Genomic DNA, 8,158 nt, shown 5'->3' with positions numbered 1-8,158 from the left:
GAGATGAATTTGTACTGTAAAAAAACCAATAAAAAACATAACAGTCACAAGTCGTCTTTTATATTATTGTATTTCAAGTCCAAAAGAAGGTGATCAGAACATTTAACCAAGTGAATTACAGTGCACCAACAAATCCAACTCAGTGTTTTGATGTTGTTGAGCCGAGTGGAGCTGGAGTCATGTACAGGACATTTCATCATGAGCTTCTTCCTCATGTACTGGACTTATTTGAGCAGAGTCAGTATGACCTTACAACAGCACAGCGAAGAAACCAACGAGCTCAAATTTGATCGACATTATCTCAAGAGGTGGAACATCAAAACTTATCCACATTTTTCACACTCGTCTTACGATCTCTGAGCAGTGAAGCAACAAAAAATGCACACAGTTTTGGAGATTTACAGAGTTGCTCCCATTTGCTCAAACGAACTTCAATTTCAATCAAATTTGAAACAGTTGTTAAACTCTCTGCCCTGAAGCTACTTACAGTGAAAAATATAAATTTTGAGCATTAGCGCCCCCTATAGATTGAAACAGAATTTAATATGGGAGAAAATCATTTGCTCTCAAATAGTTGTTCAAAAATGTTAGAAATTTTGCACAAAATTTCATTTTGGCATCCTGGTCCAAAAGTCAGTGACACCCATGTCATATTTTTTACAGGGTTGCCATAGCGATGACATAAACTCTCCATGTTATTCCATTGGTAAAATTGACAAATTTTGGCACAAATTTTGGCCGATTTCAAATTTTAATCGTGGGTTCACACCCGACCCTGAACAGACTGAAGTGTGTGCAATAGCGCCCCCTAGATAATGTGTGTGGGAAAATAAGGTTTTATTTGTCACAGATACACAAAATTTGAAATCCACATTTGTGACATCAGCTCGATTAAAAAACTCAATGATCCCAAACCCCATTTATATTGTGTTGCCATGGCAACAAGTCAAAATTCTGTCCTTGCCAATGGGACGTCTTTACACAAACGTTGGCGTAGCCAAATCAAATTTGGTATCCAGATGCATCATGGCAATAAGAACAAAAATGTATATTGTGACCACGCCCCTTTACAAACCGGAAGTCCGCCATCTTGTATTTTTTCAACACATACAAAAATGTTGAATATGGACAGGTGGACAGGATTACAACCAGGGTTAGGGTTAAGCTTAGGTGCATGTGAGGGCTGATCATTGCCGCTTGCAGCTATATTTCTATTTACTATTATATTTCTATTATTATATTTATTTTTTTAAAGTTATTTTATTTTATATTTTATTTTATTCTAGTTTAGTTTATTCTATTCTATTTTATTGTATTTTATTTTAGTTTATCTTAGTTTTATCTGTTCTAGTTTAGTTTATTTTTTACCAGTTTAGTTTAATTTATTATTTACTAGTTTATTTTAGTTTATTCTATTCTAGTTTAGTTTAGTTTAGTTTAGTTTAGTTATCTGAGCTGAAAGACAAAGAGGAAGAGCAGCGTGTCGGGCTTCTGGTGTTCCAGCCGTGTCGAATGAATGAAAATGAGTTTATGCTCAGTGCATTTCCGCTCCTGACTGTAAAACGCCAAAAAAGAAACTAAATAGATCAGATCGTGGGCAGAAGGCGCCGGGGGCAGTGTGCAGTCCACTCCAACTCTCAACCAACAGCTTTGAATGTTTATCAGAAAATAACTCCTCATTATTCTGTTTGAGTGTCATTTTACAGATACAGTCATGTTAAACAAACACTAATTATTTGTATTAGTGGATATGTTTGCAATTGTTGATTTTTGACAATATTTTGTTTAGATTTTATTGATTCGTAGATCACAATAAATATAATAACAAAGAGCAAAAGTATAAATGGTAATAGTAAATAAGTACATAAATGGTTTGGTTTTCACAATCAAGATAAATTTAAGGTTTTTGGGTAGATCTGCTAACTTTTTTTTTGTTTTGTTTTTTTGTTTGTTTGTTTGTTTTTTCTCTCTTACAAACTGTATTTAATGGATCATAAAAATACTGTCAATATCACTGAATGTTTATATTTGCTGTAATTACATCTGCAGATTATGAAATTATCTTTGTTAGCATTGATTGACGCTGAACATTTAAGCCCCGCCCCCGGACGAAATGCCGAGGTTTTAGAGAGTCCCGCGCTCCCGGGGTAAACACCGCCCAGCAGGACGGGAGCCGTGAGAGAAACGAGCGCACAGAGATGAAGGCTCGTGGTGCGTTTGTGTCTTAACACCTTTTTCCTTTAAACCAGAAATCTGCTTACGCTTATTACTGTTATGAGCGTGAGTCACCGTCGTGTCAGCTGCACTAACGCTGAAAACAAACGAAAAGTTCAACTGCAAAAACAGATCTTTGTTTGGAAATGTTGCCACCTCCGACATTAATTACTATTAATGATTATAATATCTAGTGGATTTTATCAAGAATCATACTTTGATTAGTGTCGGGGAGTAACAGATTACATGTACGGGAGTAATCAGAGTACAAATGATGAGTAACTGTATTCAGTTACAGTTACTGTTTCAGTGAGTGGTAATTGGATTACAGTTACTTTGTTGAAATAAATGGATTACACAAAAGTATTTTACTGTTTTCACATTTTGGGCTAAATCCCTTCTTTTTTTCTTTTCTTTTTTTGTTTTAAACAAGTCTAAACCAGGACTAATTCAGGATTGAACCAGGACTGAACCCAGGTCTATTCTAGATCTAAACCAGGACTAAACTAGATCTAAACTAGGTCTAAATCAGGTCTAAACCAGGACTAAACTAGGTCTAAACCAGGCCTAAAACCAGGTCTAAACCAGGACTAAAACCAGGTCTAAACCAAGACTAAAACCAGGTCTAAACTAGATCTAAACCAGGTCTAAGCCAGGACTAAAACCAGGACTAAAGCCAGGTCTAAACTAGATCTAAACCAGGACTAAAACCAGGACTAAACTAGGTCTAAACCAGGACTAAAACCAGGTCTAAACTAGGACTAAAACCAGGTCTAAACCAAGACTAAAACCAGGTCTAAACTAGATCTAAACCAGGTCTAAGCCAGGACTAAAACCAGGACTAAAGCCAGGTCTAAACTAGATCTAAACCAGGACTAAAACCAGGACTAAACTAGTAAGTATTTTCCTGTTTTCACATTTTGGGCTATATCCCCCCCCCCTTTTCTTTTTCTTTTTTTTCGGTAATTCCACTCATTGTCAGAAACTAAACCAGGACTAAAACCAGGTCTAAACCAGGACTAAACCAGACAATCCTTATTTGAGTAAGTTTATTGGATACAATTTTTGAGTAAATATAAATTTTATTGCCCTTACAAATCAAATAAAGACAGATTACAGATTACATACACTGGAAAAAAAATATCAAGCCAAGTTAAAATGAGTTTTTCTTAATTCAAGCAACATTCAATTTTGTTTCTTATTTTAAGCACAAAAGTTGTTTTTGTTTTTTTTCTTATTTTAAGAGAAGCCAGATGTATTTTCATGTTTTAAGTTCAAAAAGTCTTGTTCCACTGGCAGATCATTTGACTTTAGGCTTTTTAATTCAAGTGATCTAAACCAGGTCTAAACCAGGACTAAACCAGGACTAAACCAGGTCTAAACCAGGTCTAAACCAGGTCTAAACCAGGTCTAAACCAGGACTAAACCAGGACTAAACCAGGACTAAACTAAACCAGGTCTAAACCAGGACTAAACCAGGTCTAAACCAGGTCTAAACCAGGACTAAACCAGGACTAAACCAGGTCTAAACCAGGTCTAAACCAGGTCTAAACCAGGTCTAAACCAGGACTAAACCAGGACTAAACTAAACCAGGTCTAAACCAGGACTAAACCAGGACTAAACCAGGACTAAACCAGGACTAAACCAGGTCTAAACCAGGTCTAAACCAGGACTAAACCAGGACTAAACCAGGACTAAACCAGGACTAAACCAGGTCTAAACCAGGACTAAACCAGGACTAAACCAGGACTAAACCAGGACTAAACCAGGACTAAACCAGGTCTAAACCAGGTCTAAACCAGGACTAAACCAGGACTAAACAGGACTAAACCAGGACTAAACCAGGTCTAAACCAGGACTAAACCAGGTCTAAACCAGGTCTAAACCAGGTCTAAACCAGGATTAAACCAAGACTAAACCAGGACTAAACCAGGTCTAAACCAGGACTAAACCAGGTCTAAACCAGGTCTAAACCAGGACTAAACCAGGTCTAAACCAGGTCTAAACCAGGTCTAAAACCAGGTCTAAACCAGGACTAAACCAGGACTAAACCAGGTCTAAACCAGGATTAAACCAAGACTAAACCAGGACTAAACCAGGTCTAAACCAGGACTAAACCAGGACTGAACGCCGGACAGAACCAGGACTAAACCAGGTCTAAACCAGGTCTAAACCAGGACTAAACCAGGTCTAAACCAGGTCTAAACCAGGACTAAACCAGGTCTAAAACCAGGTCTAAACCAGGTCTAAACCAGGTCTAAACCAGGTCTAAACCAGGTCTAAACCAGGACTAAACCAGGTCTAAACCAGGACTAAACCAGGTCTAAATCTAAACCAGGTCTAAACCAGGTAACCAGGACTAAATCAGGTCTAAACCAGGTCTAAACCAGGTCTAAACCAGGTCTAAACCAGGACTAAACCAGGTCCAAACCAGGTCTAAACCAGGACCAAACCAGGCCTAAACCAGGTCTAAACCAGGAGTAAAATCAGGACTAAACCAGGTCTAAACCAGGAGTAAAACCAGGACTAAACCAGGTCTAAACCAGGTCTAAACCAGGATTAAACCAAGACTAAACCAGGTCTAAACCAGGTCTAAACCAGATCTAAACCAGGACTAAATCAGGTCCAAACCAGGTCTAAACCAGGACTAAACCAGGTCCAAACCAGGTCTAAACCAGGACTAAACCAGGTCTAAACCAGGTCTAAACCAGGTCTAAACCAGGTCTAAACCAGGACTAAACCAGGTCTAAACCAGGACTAAATCAGGTCCAAACCAGGTCTAAACCAGGACTAAATCAGGTCCAAACCAGGTCTAAACCAGGTCTAAACCAGGACTAAACCAGGACTAAACCAGGTCTAAACCAGGTCCAAACCAGGACTAAACCAGGTCCAAACCAGGTCTAAACCAGGACCAAACCAGGACTAAACCAGGTCTAAACCAGGAGTAAAATCAGGACTAAAACATCACCGTGTCATCTTAACTTGACTAGATTTATTTTTTCATAGTAAAGTTGCTTCTGCGTAGTTACGATAATTTAACAATTTAGCAGCAAGTATATATATATTATTTATTATTATTTTTATTTTATTTTATTTTTTTATCGCTCAGTTTGGTTCAGACTCCGGGGCAAAAATGAGACCAGACTGTAGTTTATAATCAGTGTTGGGAAAGTGACTTTTAAAAACATATTCCCCTACAGATTACAGATTACACACACACCAAAATGTAGTTTGTAACGTAATCCATTAAATTACTTAAAGTGAGTAATGTAATCTGATTACTTTGGATTACTTGATTTGCTGTAGAGAAACAAAGACGAGGAAATCTTCACATAAGAAGTTTTGTCTGATAAAAGAAAATAAAAAGTCCAGACTTTATTGTAACTAAATTAAAAATATTATTGATAGAAGAAGAAGAAACACGTCCACACAGCAGGATTTAGTCCTGTTAAATCCTGTTTTAGTCCTGGTTTAGATCTAGTTTAGACCTGGTTTAGACCTGGTTTAGTCCTGGTTTAGTCCTGGTTTAGTCCTGGTTTAGTCCTGGTTTAGACCTGGTTTAGACCTGGTTTAGACCTGGTTTAGTCCTGGTTTAGACCTGGTTTAGACCTGGTTTAGACCTGGTTTAGTCCTGGTTTTAGTTCTGATTTAGACCTGGTTTAGACCTGGTTTAGACCTGGTTTAGACCTGGTTTAGTCCTGGTTTAGTCCTGGTTTAGACCTGGTTTAGACTTGGTTTAGTCCTGGTTTTAGACCTGGTTTAGACCTGGTTTAGACCTGGTTTAGTCCTGGTTTAGTCCTGGTTTAGTCCTGGTTTAGTCCTGGTTTAGACCTGGTTTAGTCCTGGTTTAGACCTGGTTTAGTCCTGGTTTAGACCTGGTTTAGACCTGGTTTTAGTCCTGGTTTTAGACCTGGTTTAGACCTGGTTTAGTCCTGGTTTAGACCTGGTTTAGACTTGGTTTAGTCCTGGTTTTAGACCTGGTTTAGACCTGGTTTAGACCTGGTTTAGTCCTGGTTTAGTCCTGGTTTAGACCTGGTTTAGACCTGGTTTAGTCCTGGTTTAGTCCTGGTTTAGTCCTGGTTTAGACCTGGTTTAGTCCTGGTTTAGTTTAGACCTGGTTTAGTCCTGGTTTAGACCTGGTTTAGTCCTGGTTTAGTCCTGGTTTAGACCTGGTTTAGACCTGGTTTAGTCCTGGTTTAGACCTGGTTTAGTCCTGGTTTAGTCCTGGTTTAGTCCTGGTTTAGACCTGGTTTAGTCCTGGTTTAGTCCTGGTTTAGACCTGGTTTAGTCCTGGTTTAGTCCTGGTTTAGTCCTGGTTTAGTCCTGGTTTAGACCTGGTTTAGACCTGGTTTAGTCCTGGTTTAGTCCTGGTTTAGACCTGGTTTAGACCTGGTTTAGACCTGGTTTAGACCTGGTTTAGTCCTGGTTTAGTCCTGGTTTAGACCTGGTTTAGTCCTGGTTTAGACCTGGTTTAGACCTGGTTTAGTCCTGGTTTAGCCCGAAATGTGAAAACAGTAAAATCCCTCTGTGTTTAATCCATTTACTTTCAACAAAGTAACTGTAATCCAATTCCCACTCACTGAAACAGTAACTGTAACTGAATACAGTTACTCATCATTTGTACTCTGATTACTCCGGTACATGTAATCTGTTACTCTGTTGGTAAGAGTCAGAGACGTGTTTGTGTTCGTGATTTCAGGTTCAGGCCTGTGGAAGGAAAGTGCAGAAAATCTCTTCCTTTCTGAGACTTTTGTTTCTGGTGAAAAATCTGAGTTCCTGTTTCGTTCCTTCGCTCTCGCCGCTTCCTCTTTTCTCGCTCGTCCAGATCTGCTGAGGTCACAGTCACCGCCGCGTAAAACTCAGATCTGAGCTCCATATACGCAGGTCTACACCGTGTATTTTTATTTCTAAATTTAAAAAGAAAAAAAAAACAAAACAACACTTTGCTGCCCCCTTTTGGCCAAAGACGATAATATTTAAACGATAATAAGCAAAATATGTTCTGATACAAGAGAGGAAAACGTGTTTTAAAGACGGCGGCGGCAAAACTCAAAAACTGTGACGTCCTGAGTCTGTAGTGGTTGGTTATTCAGAACTAAACCAGGACTAAAGTCAGGTCTAAACCAGGACTAAACCGGGTCTAAACCATGTCTAAACTGGGTCTAAACCAGGACTAAATCAGGACTAAACCAGGACTAAACCAGGACTAAACCAGGTCTAAATCAGGACTAAAATCAGGACTAAACCAGGACTAAACCAGGACTAAACCAGGACTAAACCAGGTCTAAACCAGGTCTAAACCAGGACTAAAATCAGGACTAAACTCAGGACTATAATGAGGACTAAAGTTAGGTCTAAACCAGGTCTAAACCGGGTCTAAACCAGGACTAAACCAGGACTAAAACCAAGACTAAACCAGGTCTAAACTCAGGACTAAACTAGCACTAAATCAGGACTAAAATCAGGACTAATCCAGGACTAAATCAGGACTAAACCAGGACTAAAATCAGGACTAAAACCAGGACTAAACCAGGACTAAACCAGGTCTAAACCAGGTCTAAACCAGGTCTAAATCAGGACTAAAATCAGGACTAATCCAGGACTAAATCAGGACTAAACCAAGACTAAAATCGGGACTAAAACCAGGACTAAACCAGGACTAAACCAGGTCTAAACCAGGTCTAAATCAGGACTAAAATCAGGACTAAAATCAGGACTAAACAGGACTAAACCAAGACTAAAATTGGGACTAAAACCAGGACTAAAAACAGGACTAAAACCAAGTCTAAACCAGGTCTAAACTCAGAACTAAACTAGGACTAAACTAGGACTAAATCAGGACTAAAATCAGGACTAATCCAGGACTAAATCAGGTCTAAACCAGGACTAAAATCGGGACTAAAACAGGTCTAAACCAGGTCTAAACCTCATATTTCTGGGAGA

This window comes from Boleophthalmus pectinirostris, unplaced genomic scaffold (genome assembly GCF_026225935.1).
Source record: "Boleophthalmus pectinirostris isolate CB_2022bp ecotype Guang Dong unplaced genomic scaffold, ASM2622593v1 HiC_scaffold_23, whole genome shotgun sequence".
NCBI lineage: Eukaryota > Metazoa > Chordata > Actinopteri > Gobiiformes > Gobiidae > Boleophthalmus > Boleophthalmus pectinirostris.
The sequence above is the reverse complement of the archived record's forward strand: the minus strand, read 5'-3'. Positions refer to the sequence as shown.